The following is a 21,816-nucleotide window of genomic DNA, read 5'->3' as shown; positions in this document are numbered from 1 at the left end:
TCTCAAACCAGTACGTTTAGCAGAGAGCCTTTTAGTAGTAAGTATTTTCCTGGCCAACATCACAGAGCCTAAAATGTTATGATTGTCATAGAATTCACATTCTAGTTGGCACATGCTATTAACAACATATCCAAGTTCAGTTAACATGTGTGAGACTATTGATGGATTCTTTGTAATATATCTATGGGTTGTCTGATCACAATGTAGTACATAGGACCCACTTCTGGCCATATTTGCATACCAATTTGTGCTGATAGTATTGGTTGATCTGCCCAATGATGTTGCCTTTCTTCATGCCATGAACTTCTGCTCCAGTGGGTGATCTACTATAGCTGTTTATTAACATAAATTGTAGCATTCAACAGACAATACCAACAAATGAGGATTATTGTGAGAGGATGGCCTGGTATATGAAGTACGAACAACCCTTATGGTGATTTAGGAGGTCTTAGACAACCATAGAAAGCTCTCTGTGTAAATGTAAATGTATAGGCATTTATATAGCGCACTACTTACCCGTAGGGTCCCAAGGCGCTTCGACCGCTGCGAAACCCTTCCTGGCTTCCCTGAGAGATGGTCCCTTAATGGGTATCTCCAGGGTGAGACCAGGCATCCCCGGCGGTCTGGTGGGGCCGTTAGTGAAGATGAGGCAAGCTAATGCCCAGAGTTGCCGAGTGTGATCGCTGATCAGAGTGGGCACCGAGGCGAGAGAATTATCGAGTCCGCTGACCCTGGTCCAGAAACCTGCCGCGCCGGGAATCGAACCCTGGTCCCGGGCCGTCCTCTGCTCTCGGGTCTGCCGCCTCTAACCAGTGAGCCACACTACTTCTCTGAGTGGTAACTTTGGAGAGCAGCCTTCAGGCTTAGTCCAGAAGGAGTGTAAATCAGCTTGTTTTACCAGAATGCAATCCTATATGTATAGATTAAATGAAAAAGAACCAAACAAGGTATTTATAAAAATATGTATTTATTGTATTATACTCTCTAAAATGTTTAGATATCTCCTACCCGGAGATATGCACAATGCACAGACTACTTTGCATAGAAATCGTGTAAATGGCACAGAATACACAGTGAACCCCAGGGGGACCAAACCATATATTAAAAAAGTGGTATAAGAACCATGACTCGGGTTAAGACATGGTCCAGAGGATGTATGAGTGCCGGGCCCCCAAGGAACCACCCACAGTGAGTGACAAGGAACCCCAATGAGATTGTGTGCAGTGTGGGGACACAACTGCGTTCTCCGTACAAATCAACGTGTAAGTCACGGTTGCAATTTTAAAGAAAAAGGACCCTTACCAATGGAACCTGAAGAAACCCCATGGAAGGCAAAAGGCTGGAGAGCCACCCCACATGTGGATACCCTAGTACCCATGTTTCCTACACGAGGGAAGTCAGCTGCATAGGTGTGAAGTGATGTCGGAAACTGCTGTCAAACCCAATGGAGAACTTCAGGAAAGTGCTGCAGCTGGAGAAGGAGAAAGTGTCCGGTGGAATCTGAAGGTGGATTCTAGTTGAAAGGTACCTACCAGCAGAGGGGACAGAGTCTATGCCACTCAGGAGTGACCCAGAGACCTGGAAGACGAATGCCCACCGATGTTGGGTTTTGCAGGAGAGTTGACTGTGACCAGACTCTGCAGCTGTGAGAACCAGATGCTGTGCACGAGCTGTCCCATGTAGGATGTCAAGAGCTGAGTGGTTGGTGTCCGTCAGAAGCACCAAAAAAACTTTGGCAACTGCAAACAACATGGATGTTGAAGAAGGTGCAATGTCAGGACCAAAAAGGTTCAAGGGACTCACCACAAACAGGCTGGTCAGAGCAGACTCCAAGCAATCAGGGAAGCCCAAAATAAACAAAGATGACCATCAACAGGACCCACAGACCGTAGGCACTGGTGTGGCAAGAGGACCTTGAGCAGCTCACCAAAAGATGCAGGTCACGATGCAAACGATGTGGTGTGGATGAAGATTTTGGTCAATAGAGTTGCTCATGGTTGGGGCTACTTGGAGCCTGAAGATCTTGATGGAAGGAAGCCAACAAGCCTTTGCAACGGCAAGTCGACGTGGTGCACAGGGGTTTGGTTCCTGCGGCTCCCATGAGGGATACTGGCCTTAAACCTGATGAGAGACAGGGCAGGCCTCGAGAGCTATGGAGAACCATCACCTGTATTGTTGAACCTTTCAGAGTCTGTAGGAGCTCAGGATCATCAGACCATTCAGCTTAGTTACGGTGCCTGCAGATGCAGGGAAGTGACTTCTTCACTTCAAAGGAGATTCCTTTAAGTGTCTTGAATGCTGACTGGCCTTGGAAGGTTCTCGTATGGTGCATTGGCACATACGATGCAGCAGACTGAAAGGGGGACGAAGTCTAGGCCAAACAAAATCCACCAAAAGTCCAGAGTGCCCAGACGGTTAAATTCGAAGTGGTGTCTCAATTGAATCGTGTCCCAAGACGAATCTACCGACGTACACCCAGGTAAGATCTTAAGTGCCCAAAGGAAAGGGTTGGGACGATTCAGGGTTCCCTCCCAGGGGAGGGACTGGACAGTATTGTATTGTATTGTAGTGGCATTTGTACAGCGCATGGCTACCAGAAGGCATCCCAGCCCTGTGAAAAATTGCTATGGGCGACGATCTTTTAGGGGAAAAGCCAGGTCTTAAGTTGTTTCCGGAATTTTAGATGGATCGGTTCCCTCCGTAGGTGTAACAGGAGTTAATTCCAGAGTTTGGCAGCATTTAGCGAGAAAAGCCTTCCACCACTTCTAGCCTTCTTGATCCTAGGGACCATCGTAAGATGGAGCTCATTAGAGCGGAGTTTCCTATTAGCCCTATAAGTGTGGATCATGGCATTTGAAATTATAGATTTTCCGTCCTTCAGTGCCTTATGGACTATACAGAGAGCCTTAAAGTGTATTCTCTCCTTTACTGGGAGCCAGTGAAGAGCATGTAATGAAGGTGTAGCTGAACATGGGTTAGGGGTGTCAGTAAGCATCCTCGGCGCACAATTCTGCACTACCTGCAGTTTTAAGATCACCTCCTTTGGGGCAGCTAAATACAGAGCATTTCCATAATCAAGTCTGGACAAAATTAGAGCCTGGATCACTAGTCTTTTTGCAATCGGAGGTAGGAATGGAAGAATATTGCGAATGACTCTCAGTACACCGTAACATAGGGAGACCGTTTTCCTTGCCTAAGCTTTAAAGGTGAGATTCTGATCAAACCAGATTCCAAGGCTTTTGATATCTGTTTTGGGGATCGGTGCTGGGCCCATGGTGGATGGCCAAAGATTTTTGGGGAACACACTTACAGAGTTACCAAGAATCATAAGCTCTGTTTTAGCTCCATTGAGTTTCAGATGAGATAAACTCATCCATTTTACCACTTCTTGCAATCAGGAAGGGAGACTGGTCTGTTGGCTAGAATGGTTCAGAGCTACAACCAACTGGGTATTGATCGTAGGTTACCATATGGATCCCAAATGGGGCCACCACTCAGTGAAGAAGCCTGTGGAACTCCGCACTGTAGGGGCAAGGGCTGTGAGTTGGTACTTCTCTCAAAAACCTGAAAATATCTCCCTTCTAGAAAGTACTGCAGCCATAATAGCACTGTTCCCGTCACTCCAACTTTCTTGAGGCGGTGAATCAGACAAGGTGATTAACCACGTCGAAAGCCGCATTCAGGTCGAGGAGGAGTATTGCTGCCACTCCTCCTGCTTCCAGTATTTTCCGGGTCTCTTCCACCACTGAAAGTATTGCGGTCTCCTTCCCTTGGCCGGGGTGGAAGCCTGTCTGAGAGGATTGGAGAGCACCATTGGACTCCAGAAAGGCAGAGAGGGAGTGACTTACATTTTTCTCCGCTATCTTGCTGATTCCTGGCAGGAGCGACACAGGGCGATAGTTACCCAGCTCAGTACGGTCCAGGTCGGGCTTTTTTAACAATGCACGCACCATTGCCCTTTTCCATTCTGAGGGAACCACACCCTTATCCAATGAGGAATAAATCAGGCAGGTAACAGTGGAGGCAATGGTAGGTCCAACCAGTGACAGAATATTGGGAGGGGCTGGGGAGGATGCTTCCCAGTCCTTTGCCCAGTTTCGCACCAGACTGGGAGTCAACAGCTCCCAGAGCTGGTTTGAACTGGACTAGGCAAGGGGACACCAAATGTGCCCCTCATGCAGACTGAGTGGTGCTGGCAAGCGCACCCACCCAGCTCCAATACACTAAATCCTGTCTGGGAGGTGGTCACATCTTCCTGTGACAGAATACCTATTATTCTGCCTTCCCCTGCTCAAAATTGGCTCAGTAGCAGGAGGGCAGAATTGTGTCTCTGGTCGGCAGCAGCAATGTTGTGCTGTCCGGGACTAGAAGACTGGCACCGGGAGCATGGAGAGCCTAACGGAGGGTTCTTCCAGTGCTTGGAATCATACCTCCCACACCGTTTACGGTGTGAGGGTATGACATACCTCCCACACCGTTTATGGTGTGGGGGTATGATTCCAACATGTTTGATACCAAACATGATAGGATTAGTTGCAGCCAGTTTTGAGATGGTCATCGCGTAATTACGCAGCGCCCGTCTATATGGTATATGGCTGCTTCACTTACAACCCGGGAGAATGGACTCTGTCGACTGTAGGGGTGTTCTGCTCATACAGGGGCATCCTCACACTTAGAACCAAACACCCTGCCTTCAGGATTGCAAAAGGCCTGCTGTAGGGGTGACCTATAGGTTTTAAGTGCAATGACCCTAGATATACGAAAACTATATCTTTAGTACGTGATGCTAGCATGGGCTTACACAGGCTGTAATGGCAGGCCTGTAGTTACAGTATGAATGTCCTCCAATGAGTGGCATAATACCCGCTTCAGCCCTTGGGGGACCTCTGATGTACCTATGCCTTGGGTCCTTTAGTATCATATACTAGGGACTGATAAGGGTACCTCAGTATCCAATCTGCGATGCACCTAAGCACTGAACATAACAATTTAAGGGAGAAAGCAGAGAGACTGGGGTCCTGATTAGCAGGATCCCAGTCAGCTTAGCACCAGGCAAAAAGTTGGGGTAACCATGCAGGAGGATGCACCCTTCCTAGAAATATGTACAACTTTTCACATATTTACTAAATTACTGTGATGGTTACTGACTATTGTACATGTTCGTGAGCTATATACCGGAGTAAATTGTAATCACCAGCAGAGATAAGCCACTGTTTGTGAATGAGAAATTGGAAGTTAACATTTCCAGTACATAGAATTTTAGGGCTTGTTGTTCGATAGACAAAATGAAACACATGAAAGTCTAAATCACCATGAATATTTGCACAAACTTGAGGTTACCTCCATAGTCACATTTGCAGTTCATAGTATTATATATTATTTGGCACCACATTAATGTCATCATTCACAGGCAGCCCATGCAGTATGTGGAGGTGCATGGTAGAGATGAAGTCCTTCTCAAGAGCTGTGAGAAGGAGTCGGGTTCAGTTTGTCCACCAGGGAGAGCTCTGGTCACCTGCACCATGGTGAACTTCTCTCCCACTCGCCTCCTTTCTCCTGCTGCTTCTTTTTGATCACTGTGACGGTCTGAACATCCTCACTCAATTCACTGACTACATTAGCGAACTGCTGTTATAGGGCTGCCTTCTTTGTTGCACTGCTGAGGAATGGAGGATGACCGTGTCTTTTTTTAGTTCCCCACAAAAAAACTGACAATCATCTCAGTCTCCTTCACGGTGAAGTTCTTCTTCCTCCTGATATTTGTCATGCTAGCACAAGGGAAGGTGCAGAGCAGGCAGGTGACATATGTGTGTGGAATGTTAGAGCCTTGAATGTGTGCTGCATTTATGTGGTTTGCAATGCATGGGATGTGGTGGCATAAATTGTCTGCAGGTATGTGTAATTATACTTTCTCTGACCTGGGTGCGGAATCTCCACTCTGAGTGCAAGGATTTTGCCAGAGTACAGAGATCCCGCCCTGAGTGCAGAACCTCCGCCCCCAGAGTAGAAGTCCACCTAAGTGCAGAACTTCCATAGTCATAAGGATACTACTCGTAAGCCCCTTTGTGAATTTCAAAAACTAGTAAAGTTAGACTTTTGATCTAAACTTAGACTTTGGATCTAACTTTACCTTTGTGAAACGGGCCCTCAGTTTGATACCTGCCTAACTTAGAAGACAATAGCTAGGGCCTTTCCATGTGTCATCAAACATTTGCTTGTGACAGGGAAGGTTAATTTGATTCTATATTTTGTTCCTGGCTACAACTCATCTGGTCTTTCTGGCATGGAAAGAGAAAACACTGTTTTCACATTTCATAAGGGCTAATCATTCACTAGGCTCCAGCTGGAGAGCTAATTGAAATGAACCCCTAGGAGATTCAGGAAGTGAAAAGATAACTTTCTGAAAGTTACTGCACCACATGCCATAGAATATCAAAAGGTTAAATTAGCCAATCAGCGAATAGCCTCTTTCTACATGTTTTAGTTATCATAGCATACATACTGGGCAATGGGCAGCAGTGCCCAGTGTGTAGAGTCTAAAAAATTGCTTTTCAAGCAAAAAGAAACATTTTCTCACAATGAACATTAAGTTGAGTGCCTTGTCAGACCTTGTTCACATAGTCATTTGCAACCACACCCAAGAAGTCCAAGAAGATCAAGAAGCATCCACTAGCCAAAGAGCTAAAGGATTACGAGCCTCAACCGAATTATGGTGCAGGGTATCACACCAGACGATGTAGTGAGAAGAGGAGGGTCAGATTAAAAAAGGTGAATCTTGAAGCTTTGAATATGGATGCTGTATTCTTCGTCTCCCCTCACCACTATTCTTTGTATTCCAAAGCAAATAAGTTGAAATCTGTTGCAGCTTTAGTGTCATTCAGTCATTTACTCATTTTTAATAATCTCCTCTCGCTTTACATTCATTGGCCAGCCTCATATAAAGCTATAGTTAATGTGGATATCAACCTGAGTAATCAAATAGGTTTTGCATCTCTGGCTTTCAGAAGTGGGGCTCCTAAAATGGGAAGCCTCAGAGAATGGTCTGCCACACCCTGGTGCAAATTGCAACAGGGACTCCTCCACATGTCTAGGGAAGTTCAAATCAGGAATTGTAGGGTCAGCCTTCCCTAATCCAATATTCTGGAGACACTAACTCTTCAGTCATACCCTCTCTGTTACAATCAGTACACGACAAAGTAAGCACGTCCCTTTATTAGTCTTCCACAGTGCATTGGCGTGTGGCACAACATTGGTGGCCAGACCAAAAACACATAAAATGGCATCAATGCACACATCTCACTTTCTGAATTTCTTATTACCGGGTCCTCTCATTTTCTCGCCTTTGGAATTTTCAACACTTTCGTGGAAGTGGCTTAACGTTCTAGCACAATAAATCAGACCATCCACAATTTGTCTTTAAGCCAAACCATGATGGTGTCCATACTCATTCTTACATTCGCATGTAAGGTGCTCTTAAGTTCTCTCATTGCCTTGGACCAACTTCTAAGCTATTTTTCTGAGCCCTCCATGACCAATCACATGTGTAACAGCTGGCCTTCTCACTAGTTGGATGATTTTGGTCAAAAATAATTTAAACATTTTTTTATGCCTACTATCTCTCTGCCTTCTGAGTTTTTGCCCTTCAATGATGCCTGGCTAACTTTGATCCTGGACAAAGTGCCCCTATTTAAAACTGTCTAACAACATTCTTACACCTTATGCACCCTGCTTCTCAAATAACTTTGGAATTACTAAAGACAATTTGAGAAAACCGAAACATGATTGGCATTTTGACTACTCCACTCATCATGAATGGATCATCAACTTGTTTTGAAAAGTTTTAAATAAAGGGTCATCCTATTATGCCTTTGTATTTCTGAAGCAGGTAATGTTTCAAAGGAGCCTATGAAGATGGTTAATATCTATTGAATCTATTCCATTGTGCTACAATCGTTCTATTCCATCAACAGGAACTTTCTGTGAATCTCTTTTTAACTTATTACTGAGCAAAATTGAGTTGATTTGCTGCTGTATCTCTCTAAGCAACTAGAACCTTTCCTCTCTACTTCTGATTTGCTTACTTTATAGAATAATAGGGATTTAGGTATTTTCATATAAAACGGGATCACCCACCGATTTGTAACATATTCAGGTGATGCAGTTGTCACCATTTGCCCTGTACTTACCTGCTTATAAATTGCCATCATTCTGTCCTGCTTGGTCAATTCATATTGGAAGCAGACCTGGGGTGTGACTTACTTAAAAAAAACTTGAGGCAGAGCCTACAATGTGAAGCAACTGTAGAACCACATCTCCTCTTCCTTTTGAAATAGTTGAGAAAGAGACCAATAATAACATATCGACATTTTTAGACAATTATGGTCTTCTGAACCTTGGCAACTGGACTTCTGTCCTCTCCAAATTACTAAGTCTGAGATGGTTGTTGTTGTTGATGATCTCAGATTCTTTGTGGTTTGGTGCTAAAGGGTTGTCTTATCTTTATTGGCTTATTACCCATCTCGGCTGCCTTTTGACAAGGTGTTCTACAATCTCCTGTTATCCCTCCTTTACAAGGCGTTCTTGACAAGGTCTTGGACAGGATTTTTTACTTATTCAGGCTGAGGCTGTTCATCTTTTTTTTAAGACTTTTCTACATTAACTTCTCCAGCACTCTTCTATGTGTCATACATTAATGAATGTGTTTATTTATTTACTTACATACTCTTTGAACCCACAAATACATTGATCAAACACAAAACACCATCTTAAAATTACAAAGTTGGGGGGCGTGGCTTGGCGGGCGAAGATGGCGGTCGCAGCTTAGTAGAGCTCCCGCCGGCCCGAATTTACTTTCGTCATTTATCCTGGCCCCCGAGCCCGTAGGAGATTCCTAGCTAGAGACACTGATCCAGGAGTGTGTCCTGCTCTCTCCGGTGACGAGATCCCGCAACTTCGTCTCCACCGGGACCCTGAGGCGCCGATAGCGGTGTGCGGCCTGGCGACTGGCCGTGAGCCGCGGACCTCGATTTTGGAGACGCCGAGTGGCAACTGCCGGAGCGCTGCCGAGGGTGACGTCAGCGGTGCAGACCCCGGACGGCCCTGAAGCACTCGGACCCCGAGCCCGCGGGTGGTGCCTGGCGAGCGCCGTCGGTCCTGGAGTGGGCCCTGTCTTCTCCGGTGCCTGGATCTGGCGGCTCCATCTCCTCTGGGACCCTGAGGCGCCGACGGCGGTCTGCGGCCTAGCGGCTGGCTAGAAGCCGGGGACATCGATTTTCGGACCGCCGAGGGGCGGCTGTAGGCGCGCTGCTGTGTGGCATAGGCGGCGCAGACCTCGGCCGTGCCCTGCAGCATTGGTTGCCTGAGGATTACGGGGGTGCCCTGCCTCCTCTGGTTCCTGAGAACACCTGTGGGTGACACGGCGTAGTGGGGGCCTGTCCGCTCCTATGAAGCCGGGGCCTCGAGTGTCGTGACGCCGGGGTCACATTGGCCTGCCACAATTTCAGACACGGTCACCAGACCCGACGTCCAGACGCGGGGCCGGGGGCCTCCTGTGCCCATAGTAGTGGACTTGCTGCCCAAGGCCTGCTGACCCTGCCGCGGGCGGCGCCCGCCTCGTCCAGTGTGAAGACCCGCTGTGTCCGTGAGCGGCCATGACCAGGGGTGGTGGAGGGGGCCCGCCTAAGCAGGGCCCCATGGACAAGTTTGCCGGGCCCAGTGGCGGCGCCGGGGCATCTGGCGGCGGAGGCGGATCGGGGCCGGACAACGCGACTATCCTGGCGGCCATTACCCAATCCCGGGACATGCTAGATGCCAAAATTGGGGCAGTGGGAGCGGACGTTACACTGCTTCGCCAGGACCTCCGGAACGCGGTGGCGCGGATCACTGAGACTGAATCTCGCATCTCGGTGACCGAAACGGACATCGGCGCCCTGAAGAAAAGAATGGCAGAGGTGGAATGTGTCCAGAAGACTCTTGCGGCCCGTGTGGAAGATGCCGAAGGGCGCGCACGGAGAAATAACCTCCGTTTTATCGGCTTTCCGGAGCGGTGTGAGAAAGATGGCATGGAGCGGTTCCTGACCCACTGGCTGGAGAGCTGGGTCCCTGAGGGGACACTGTCGGCGTGCTTTGTGATTGAACGGGCACACAGGGCCTTGACTCAACGGCCGCCCGAGGGGGAGCGTCCTCGGCCGGTCATTGCCCGGCTGCTGAACTATCATGACCGCGATGCCATACTGCGGGAGGCGAGGAACAAGGGTTCGCTTACTTATGACAATCACACCATAATGATCTTCCCGGACTACACGAAAATGGTTCAGCAGCAGCGACAATCCTTTGTGGCCGCCAAGGCTAAATTGCGAGGCCTGAAGCTCCAATACTCTCTCCTGTACCCGGCCCGCCTGCGGGTGGTACACCAGTCCCGGACGCACTTCTTCGATACACCCGAGGAGGTATTCCGTTGGACCGACGAGACGGTGCGACTTCGGCCACATGCCCAGCCGGGGCTGGACCCTAGCGGGTCCCAAAGGTCATCACCGGAGCGGACGGACCGTACCAACCGGAAGGGACGACGTCGAAGGTCCAGATCTAAGAAAAGGTCAGCCTCCGCCAGTACGACGCAGACGAACGGCGCACTTGACTCTGAACACTCTGATGCTGGCAGTTGAACCCTGGTGGAGCCTGGACATTGGTGTTGCTTTATGCTGGAATGGATCGGCTGGTGAGACTGTTCCATATGACTCTATTTGTGCTTATCTCTATGCTCCTGGAACACTCTGAGGCTCTGGGTTGAGCCACTGCGGGGCTCGGGTGGCGGTTTCTATGGGCCTTAGACCCTCACGAGTAGTGGGTGTTGTTGGGGGGGTGGTGAGTGTGTGCTAATGGGAGTGTTGGGATCCATTGGTATGGCGGGCCCTGGGTTCTCTGTTCTGGACCCGGGTCTCTCCATGCCGCGACAGATACTTCACTGTTTTCTGAGGTATTGGGGTTGGGGGTGTGGGGCGCAGGGGGGGGTTGCCTTGTTGTTGGCGTTTGGGGAAGTTCGGGCTTGGGGTGGCCTGGTGGGTGTTGGGGCGCTGAGTGTTCGGGCTGGGAGGGTGGGACCGCACGTGTATGTGGCTTTTGATTTTATTGCTTTGTGGGGTGCGCCAGGGTGGGGCGGAGGGCCGGATACTGGACACTGTGTTGATAATGGCTGATAATACTACTATGTCTCCTCAAAAGTCCCTGCGGGTTGTGACGTGGAATGTGAGGGGTATTCTAGATAAAATCAAGCGTGGGGCTGTGCTGCGTTGGGGGAAAAGAGAGATGGTGGATGTGCTGCTGCTTCAGGAGACCCACATGCTGGGCTCCAAGGCCCTTAGCCTCCAGAGGTTCGGATTTCAGCAAGTATACCATGCGGGCTTCACGAGGGGTTCGCGGGGAGTGGCTATCTTGGTGCACCGCAGGGTGGCTTATGCGCATGAAAAGCAATGGATTGATCCTCAGGGCCGGTATATTTTCATCAAAGGCCTGTTGGGTACCGAGCAAGTGGTTTTTGGTAGCGTGTACGCCCCCCCCCTCTGCAGTGGGCCTTGTCTGAGCGGCTGTTCGCGCTGTGGGATGAGATTCCGGAGGTACTGACCATGGTGGGAGGCGATTGGAACGAGGTTATGGATGTGGGCCTGGATCGCCTGAGGCGGGTGCCTGCTGTTTCGGATCCCCCCCCTGCTGCTGCTCCCACCAAATTGTGTGCGACTGTGAGTGGTCTGGGCTGGGTTGATGTGTGGCGACACTTTCATCCTGCTGCACGTGAATTCACATATGTGTCGGCGGTGCATGGGTCCTTTTCGAGACTAGATTATCTGTTCGTGCCGGGTGCCTGTCTTAGTCGAGTCAGGGATGCTGTAGTACTCCCCAGAGGCCTGTCTGACCATTCCCCTGTCCTAGCTACTATGACCCTCCCCTCCGCAAAACAGCCGTTTCGATGGCGGATGTCATCATGGCAGCTGCAGCGGCCTGAGTATGTGCATCACCTGCGCGAGGCGATCGATCACTTCTGGCGCGAGAATCTGGTGGGGGATGTGGACGTAATGGTGGTGTGGGAGGCGCTGAAACCTACGCTTCGGGGCATCGATATAGCTTGGTGCGTGGCTGCTCGGCGAAAACATCGGGAGGCCATTGTGACCGCCGCGGCCCGCGTGGAGGAGCTGGAGCAGCGTGGTCGGCTCGGGGGCGCCGAAGGTATTGTGAGGCAGCTCCTGCAGGCCCAACAGTCATACGCCTCCGTCCTTTACGAGGAAGCCCGGCAGGCGTGGCTCGCCACGCGCAGCAGGGTGTACCAGTGGGGCGACAAGTCCTGTTCTATGCTGCATAGGTTGTGCCAGGCGACCTTCCAGCCCCTGGTGTTGCCGGGCCTTACGGCGGATGACGGCTCGGTCATGACCGACCCGGATTCGCTGGCGGCTGGTTTTGCCCGTTATTACGAGGCGCAATACGCTCCTCGTGATCGCTTGGAGACGAGCGAGATATCCACGTATCTTGATGACCTGCTACCGCAGGCCATCCCCGATGAGACCAGGACCGCCCTGGATGCCCCACTTACGGCTGAGGAACTCGGGGAAGCCCTTGGTCAACTGAACACTGGTAAGGCGCCCGGCCCGAGTGGCTACCCAAGTGAATTCTATAAAAAGTTTCACGTCCAGCTGGGGCCCCACTATCGCTGCGCCCTTGAGGCGGCACGGGTTCAGGGAGAGCTGCCACCAGATTGGCGCCATGCTGAAATTGTGGTCTTTTTGAAGCCGGGCAGGGCACCAGATAGGCACGACTCTTACAGGCCGATTTCCCTTCTCAACATCGAGGCCAAGATCCTGGCTAAGGCCTTGGCGAACCGCCTCTTGCCCCACATCGCTGATCTAGTCCACCCCGACCAGGCTGGATTCATGCCTCGCAGGGCCACCCGGCATAATATTCGGCGACCGCAGGCAGCGGTGGATGCCATGGGTGCTAGAGATGAACAGGCGGCACTCCTCCTGGCGGACATGGACCGAGCCTTTGACTCGGTGAGCTGGGCATATCTGTTCACACTGTTGGCCCGCCTCAACCTGGGGCCGGTTTTCTTGTCATACGTTCGTCTCCTCTACACTAATGTAACCGCCTCGGTCCGTGTGGCCGGTGCTACCTCTGGGCGCTTCTGTATAGGTCGCGGTACTCGGCAGGGTTGCCCGCTGTCCCCATACCTGTTCGCCCTCGCCATGGAACCCCTGGCGTCGCGGATACGAGCAGATGCCCAGTTGCGTGGTTTCATCTGGAGTGAGGACCTGGTGGATAGGATTGCACTGTATGCGGACGACGTCCTCCTCTTCCTTACTGATCTACGGCGATCGGGTCCCCGGGTCCTGGAGATCATGCGGGCATTTGGCGAGGTCTCGGGTCTTCATCTTAACCTGAATAAATCGACCCTGTGGGTGCTGGGTGGCGGAGTGGTGGCCGACCCCTGGGCTGCTGAGTTGCGAGTGGCGTCGGATGGCTTAAAATACCTGGGCGTTTTCCTCTCAGAGTCACGGGCGGTGGCCTGGGCGCGTGGAGTCTTGCCGGTGTGGGAACGGGTCCAGGCTGATGTCAAGACTTGGTCCAGAATGCCGCTCACTATCTTTGGGAGATCGGCCATCTTCAAGATGGTGGCGCTTCCGCGGCTCCTATACCAAATCCAGAATTTCCCGCACCCCATTGGCCTGGAGTGGTTCCGTCAGGTTAATTCCGTGTTGGGCCGCTTCTTGTGGGGTGGCGGTGCGGCCAGAGTGGCCTTGAAGACGTGCTTTCTGTCCACATACTGTGGTGGCCTGGCCACCTCGGACCTCCTCTCCTACTACCAAGCTTCCCAACTACTTGTCCTTAATGAATGGTGGTATGGGGATAGGGGCGATCCGGCTTATGCTCTGGAACGACTGCTCATGGGTGATCGCACGCTCCACACCATTCTTTATTCAGCTCGCCTGCGCCGTGGGTTGCCGTCGGTCACCGGGGTGGTCTTTGCGGTGTGGCGGCAGTCACTACGCCGCATGGGATGGTGGGGCAGATTGACGGCTGAGACGCCGCTTTGGCATAACGGCCTGCTCCCGGAGCTGGCGGCCCTGACCGGGTTTGAGGGTTGGGAAGCCATTGGGATTACACAACTGGGCCAGGTCATGTCTGGCACCACCCTCAAATCCTTCGAGGAGCTCCGCACAGAGTTCCAAATGCCTCAGTCCCAGTTCTTCCGCTACCTCCAGCTGCGGCATGCCCTCACCCCGAGCATCGCCGGTCTCGACTCCTTGCCGGAGTTTAGCCCAATCGAGGCTAAAGTTTTTATGGGGGACCTGGGGGACAGGAAGGTCTCTAGGATTTACCAGACACTTGTTATTCACTGCTCCTCCACCCTACACTCCCTTCGGGAGGCGTGGGAGGTGGACGTGGGCCCCCTGGATGAGGACGATTGGAGGGAGGCGCTGGAATCCCCACGTGGAACCGCCATTGCGGTCCGGCTCCGGCTAATCCAATTCAAATACTTGCATCGTGCTTATTATACGCGTGAACGTTTGTGGAAGGCTGGTTTGATTGCATCCCCGGAATGCCTGCGATGTGGGGCGGTGCCTGGCTCTTTGATGCACACGGTGTGGTCGTGTGGCCGGCTGACTGGGTTCTGGAGGGGTGTGTGGAGTTGCCTGGCTGAGGTCCTGGGCTGGGACCTTCCCCGTACCCACCGGCTGGGCCTACTGCATATTATGGAAGGGATTGGGGGCAATGTGTATAAGCGCCACTTGTTGCTCTTGGGGCTGGTCGTGGCTAAGCGGGACCTGGCCCGGGCGTGGAAGTCGGTGAGGGCTCCCCCTCTGTCTGCATGGAAGGCTGGGCTGGATTACTTTATGGGTCTGGAGAGGCCGATCTTCTATACTGAGCCTATTCTGAGTCTACTCTATCACTTGCTGCCTATGTAATTGCTGTATTGATATTGTTGTGGTGTTCTTGATGCTCATTTGCTCAATAAAATTGGTTGTGAAAAAAAAAAATTACAAAGTTGACATAACACAAACCATAAAACACCCTCCACTCGCACCCCCTCAAATTATTATTTGATAAAATAAAATGATTAAAAATGTAGATTTACAGATAAATCATTTTATAACATAATTTAATTGCATACAACTAAACATTCTTCACTCAACTCTACCTCAAGTTCTTATTTGATAAAAAGGAAATCACTGAATATTTTAATTTGCAGATAGATTATCTAAAAGCATAGATAAAAAATGCACAGGCACAAATACTCTTGTAACCATCAACAATGGTTTTCCAAATAGTGCAAAGTGCTTTCCCGTACAATTCTAAACTGGTCCAAAAAAAAGAGTTAAAAATTTAGAAATGAAAGAAAAAAGCTTTTTAGTCCATAACATATATTATCAGACGGTGGATTAAACATTAAAAATAATGCTTTTTTGTATGTAGCCGGTGATTTTTTTAACCAAATTGGTCCCAGATATTTGGATCTAGAGATTTCTAGACCGAGACAAGAAAACACCACATGCGTAATTTTTGACTCATGGGGTTATAAAAAAACTGGCAGCTCCACGACCCCTGTAGTTTCCTTAGTCTATGGATTTACGCTTAAAGGGAGCAGGCCTTAATGAATGTATGTATTTACCTTTGTCACAACACATTAGGGGGCATATTAACAAGGACCGGTGTTAAAAACATTGCCGTTTTATCGGCAGGAAACTGCCGATAAAACGGCGATAATGGGCTTGACAATACGCCCTTGTTAATTCCGATTGAAGCCCATGTTAACATCAGAACATGGGCTTCCATGGGAATTAACAAGGGCGTAGTATCAAGCCCATTATCGCCGTTATATCAGCAGTTTCCTGCCGATAAAACGGCGATCATTTTAACACCGGTCCTTGATAATATGCCCCCCGGTCCTTACTTTGACTAATGCAACGTCACTCAAATTGTCACATGGTCGGATAATCAATCCATCAGTGGTCGAATGAACATCCAAAGCTGTTTTGGTTTAAGCCTAAGCTGATTGAGTCCCAACTACTTAAAATGAAACTTAAAATTAAACACTTACAAGACTAAAGGTATTATTAGTCATCGTGACTCTTCTCCTGGTCTGCTAGCTTATGGCCCTGGGCCTGGGCCTTCACCCCAATATCTATGAATGCAGTAATTGTGTTTTTTTGTTCTCATCTTGTTTTGCATCATCCACTAGATCATGCTTCTTCTTCATTTCCTATTTTCCCAACTCATAGTGTTGACATAAGTTATGTCCAGCCTCTTTTGCCTCAACTTCACTATTCACAAGTCAACTTTTACATTGCTACATTACTGTATGAGGTACCAAGCTTTCAATTAGTTCATGAAGCTCATATGACTGGTTACTTGTTGTCTTTCATTGTTACAAAGAACTGAAACTCCTTGATCCTCAGTGTACATTTTCTGGATGACAACTTCACATTTCTCAAGTCGATTAAGAATGAGCTTTCTTCATATACATAGGTTTGCAGTTCATCTGCTCCAGCTGATCACCAAATAGTGACTGAATACCTTTGAGATAATTGTGCATACTATACAGTTTTTTTGTCTCAATTTTTACTTAATTTAGTTGAAGTACTTTACGTAAGCATTTTTTGTTGATTTGCATTTGAAGCATGCATATTTCTTTCAAGTGTACTTAAAAATATCTTTTATATTATTTTGCTCACGTATGGTCTTGATGAGCTTCAGACATTTAAACTGTAGAAAAGAAAAGCAAGATTTTGCAAACTTAGAGGTCTTACCTTAGCAAGCTGGGGCGATGGGTCACCTATAAAATGTATTTTAGAGTGAAATCTACACCGCAAAAAAAGAAACCTGCCACTGCCTAAATGTGGTATTAACATGTATGCAATCATTTTAATAGACAGAGTGGGTGCTTTTTAGCAAGCCCCTGTCCTAATAAGAGTTACATAAACACTTTTTAGTTTTATTACAAGAAATTTTGATTCTTATAAGTGCAAAGAGAAGATAGTATTGTCTTGTGAATTACAGTTACCTGAATACATATTTTAAACACACAACGATGACAAAAAAGAAAGGATTAAAGAATGGGACATAAGTAGAATAGGCAAAACAAAATGTTTTAGTCTATCAGCCTAGACGCTAACATGAGCTTCTTTATATACATGTGGAAGAGCAAAATGAAATCAGTTGTAGTGCACGAGAACTAATAGCTGAAGCTGGCTGACCTATTACCCCATGCTGAATGCTGTGATGGACGTAAATCACCTTCACATATATATGAAAGCTACAGCTGTCTGAAGGCCAGACCTATAAATTAAAAATAAATCTGTGTGCTTGTGTATGTTAGGCTTACTCTAATGTATATTCACTACAGTAACCCCTGATGTCCAATCTTGTAAGCTAGTAATAGTACTGTTACGTGTTATGCCATATTGTTGAGCATATTGATAAACAGTGCTAACTTGCACGGATCACTGACAGAATATTGATGTAAAAAATACTGTGCAGACAGAATATCATATAAAAAATATCGAGATAGTAGGTGCAAATGAAGAGTGGTCCGGGAATGCGAAGCCGGGTCATAAAGGTAAATCGGCAAATGTTGTGCCATGAGGTGCGCCATGAATACACAGGCATTTGGGCAGCCGCAGCCCAGGAAATCCACTTGTGGCATTGGTCGGAGTGGTTTGATGTGATCAAAAATGAGGAGAAGGCATGTCCCCCTGGAGAGGCCAGAGGGGCAACGGTCATTATTGACCACAAACGTTGTCATAACTGCCTGAGATGCCGCATGAGAAGAACAACGATCAACCCCCCCCAAACGCCGGTAACTCCCAGGCAGAGGTACTTGTGTGCAGTCAGCGAGCCGTGAACAGAGGCTCATCCTTGGAGGCGTCCTACCATAGAAGTGCAGACACAGCATGGGGTGGAGACAAACAAATAATCCCAATGAACAAAGAATCGTGGGACGAGCAGACCTGTCCCACCATAGTGGCACCTGCAGCCAGGACAGCGGTGCCCAGGAGCAGGTTGCGGGTGCTTGGGACATCAAGCTCCAAAGAGTAAAACATGACCAGAAATACAGGCTTCCCAGAAGCACCCAGAGCCAGCACAGTGGTGCTGAAGGGGCGCAGCCAAACTAGGGTGTAGGATACTCTGACCTGGAGTGGTTGTCTCTCCTGTGGATAGCCTGCTTTGTCAGGTCACACAGAGGTTCGGTGTTCACAACGGGCAGTCCCGTTGGTTCTGTTGGGGTGAGTCTTAAACATTTAGGCTTCTGTTACCACTAAACGGACTGGTGGTGGCATTATATCCTGTGCTTATTTCCATTTTGTACTGAGCGTAGTTTATTCATGCATGGGTAATAGTCTATAAAACATCAGACTCTTAATCTGAGGCTCCAGGGTCATGTCCCTGTTTGAGAAAAACTGCTTTCTTTAATGCTAAAGTATAATTTCCCTGCTTAGCCTTTGCCAGAGTAACTCATAGTAGTTTCTAAGGCTCTGCTACATTGTTAGCTATGGCAAAAAACTCCCAGCAAGTCCCTTAATGTTATGGTGCAGGGGTCGCTTTTCTCTTGGCACTACCCTGTCCTATTGACTGGCACAACCAGGCCACTATCGGTGCCTTTAAACAGGTCTCCATTTTAATCATTCGTCTTCACTCGCCTTTGTGAGTAAAAGCGAGGGTATTCAAGAGGAAGAGCTGGCTTCCACCGAATATTAATGGCCCAGCAATACAGGCTCTGGACTGGGCACATGATACTCTGGTTGGTCTAAGGGTGGTGATTTGGGCAGATATGGAACAGTGATTGCAGCTGCTATGAAATAGATCCTTTTGTAAGCCCGGTCACAGAGAATGTTATACGGCCCAGTGGCACATCACAGTGCACTTATAGGAGTTATAAAGCAGACGGGCCAACTTGTACAAAATTCTCACCATCTGAGAAGGGGGTGTGACTTTGAAAATGGCAGGGCAGGGCAGAATGGATGATATATGAGCATACAACTTTGAACTTTAATGACGTTGAAGAATTGATTACACACTCCTTTTGCATGAATTATTATTGTTGTTCGTGGCGCAGTGGCGGTGGGATCACATAAAGTAGAGCGTGACCAGAGCTTTGGAAATTATTATCCCGGAACGTACACCGGTGCACACTCTGTTGGTTACCCTCACCACAAATTGTTGTGTTCACTTGCATCCATCTGCACTTCAATTAGCCTTTCTCACAAAGGAAGAGCGATCGAACAGTTATCCACTGGACTTTATTGACATTGAAGAATCAATCAGACGCTCCTTTTGCATGAATAATTATTGCAGATGGATGCATTTCACTTACAGCTTGCGAGGTAGCACTGCAGTGTTTAACAAATACCCGATTACGATCTTGGTTAGCCTTACCATCAAACCAACCAGGTCTAGAATATTTTATTAGTGACCTTCCAGAGCTGAGGATCAAAATATCAAGATGGTAAGTGCAAATAGGTAAGTATAGATTTATTATTCTTAACTCCACATCTACGTACCTTGAAAATATATATAGTCAATGTACATACAGGTGGAGTTCTGTATAGTAACATTTTACATACCCATAGAAACTTACCTTTACTGTATTGTTCTCATTGATATTCTTGGCATAATATTTTACCTATATGATATTTTGGACTCAATATTTTGTCCAAACACCATCTTGCACAAACAGTTATATAAAAACCTATGCCAACAACCTCTTTTTAGCATGTACACCACTTTCAGTGTTCTACAGACTGAAAATAACTGTTTTAGAGTATTGCTCTTTCCAGCATACCCTACAAGATTTACTGACACTAAAGACATTTTTCATTTAATGGAATCACATACTAAGGGCCAAGTTTATCATAGAGTTGCATTGCCCTAGCACCACGCAAGGGGAGCAAGGATGACGCAAAACTAAAATCAGATTTATCTTGTGTGGCCCTGCACAGCTTAATAAATGCATAGAAAGAGGAACATAACATCAATGATTGTATTTGTGCTGGAAGGTGTGCTTTCCTATACAAACACAATCATCCCCGCAACACAGACACCCTTGCAAAATGACATAGGGGTGCCTGTGCTGGCGCATGGCAGCCAATTGTGCGCCAGCGCTGAGGAAAGCACACAGATGCGTCGTATTGTTGTTAATACAATGCATATGTGTGCTTTGAAAATGATGCAGCTCGACGCAGCAAAATGACTTACGGCACTGAGCTGAGACATTTTCTTGTAAATAAGGCCCAACATCTGCATTTTGTGAACTACCCTAATAACATATGCATTTGTTCACAAAATACCAATGCATTCAGTAGAAGTTAGTGTACAAATTGAACCCACTTCTACCAAATCCATTTGAGTATATTCCTAATAAGAAATTGTATATCATTATGGGATGCAATTTATGTTTTCTTATTAGCATATCTAAAGGCCCCTACATGTTTGCATTGCTAATCCTCTCTTTCGCTTGCATCTGCACAGGCACCACTGTGCAGTTCAGGGCCGATTAGGGAGGAGTAATCCTTTAGGTACTCTTAAATGCCTTTGTCACTATACCCTGTGGCGTCCAACTCCCTACTAGTAAAATAACAAAGAGGTCACAATTCTTTCTATTTGTACTATTTGTAGATGTTTATTGCCTGAATATTGCAATCTTAATCCCATTTTGGATATTTTGGAAAACAGTTGAAAAACTCACGCAAGCATAAGTAAAAGTTTACTAAAAGAGAACTGCCTTGCTGTGTGGATTATAGGATGCACTGTGTTCATCGTTATTCAATGCTAATTAGTGATGCAGTGACGTCATCATATGACTAATCTTTCTGCTTCTGTTTTGTTCTCTAAAAATGGAAACGTCATCCCGACAATTGCACAAAACCGAAACGCCTTGTTTGTTTTTAATGGGTTGGCTCAATGGGAAATGACTACTGCGTTGACATTTACATTTTTAATAATAAACCTGTTTTTCATCCTGTTTATGGAGCTTCAAATCATATTTCAAAGTTGGTCGTATCATGCATAATCCCCAAACTTCAAAAGAGACGTTCCGGAAACGCGTCAGTCGCTTGACATACAAAAAGAATAACAAACAAATGTCAACACTTCTTGCAAAGGCAAAAATGTGAAATGCTACATTTACACAGTTAAACCACTGTGCTTGGATTTGCAGTGCCTTAAAACCTGAACAATTTTTGAAAATCACGAACTAAGATCCAGTGTAGTGTACATAGTGATCTAATTTACAATTTTACCAGAAACGTTTGTATTTTCTTTTACCCTTTAGCAACTGTTTCTTGGCAGTGTTGGAAATAATAATAAACAACGGTTGGTAAAGCCAGTAGGCTCTCTAGTTTTTGAATAAGCAATGCTTTCACTTTATCATGCCCTTCAAAAACTGACATCTTTACTTTCCTAAACAGGCTACAGAGCCTTGAGCTGCTACCTCGTGGAGGGACGGGAGGCGGGTAGGTTACAAATTGTAGGTTATATATGATATGTATAGTAGGCAGGTACAGTAAGTTTGATATAGGTTAGGTTACGTATGATAGGTTAATAAGGATAGGTAAATAAGTAAGCTGGCTCATGTTCATATGCAAAAACCACAGTTGATGGACAGAATGCAGAACAATGTCATACATTCACCCCAGTACAGAGATCTGGGCCTAAATCCATCGTTTTTTTGCACTCCACACCAACCCAGTTCAAACATGTCCATATGCAAATCAGTCTGACCCTGTGCCTCATGGGAACAGTCCAGCCCGAACTGCCAAGCCATGCCTTCCCTGG

Source organism: Lissotriton vulgaris, chromosome 8, assembly GCF_964263255.1.
Source record: "Lissotriton vulgaris chromosome 8, aLisVul1.2, whole genome shotgun sequence".
Lineage (NCBI taxonomy): Eukaryota > Metazoa > Chordata > Amphibia > Caudata > Salamandridae > Lissotriton > Lissotriton vulgaris.
The sequence above is the reverse complement of the archived record's forward strand: the minus strand, read 5'-3'. Positions refer to the sequence as shown.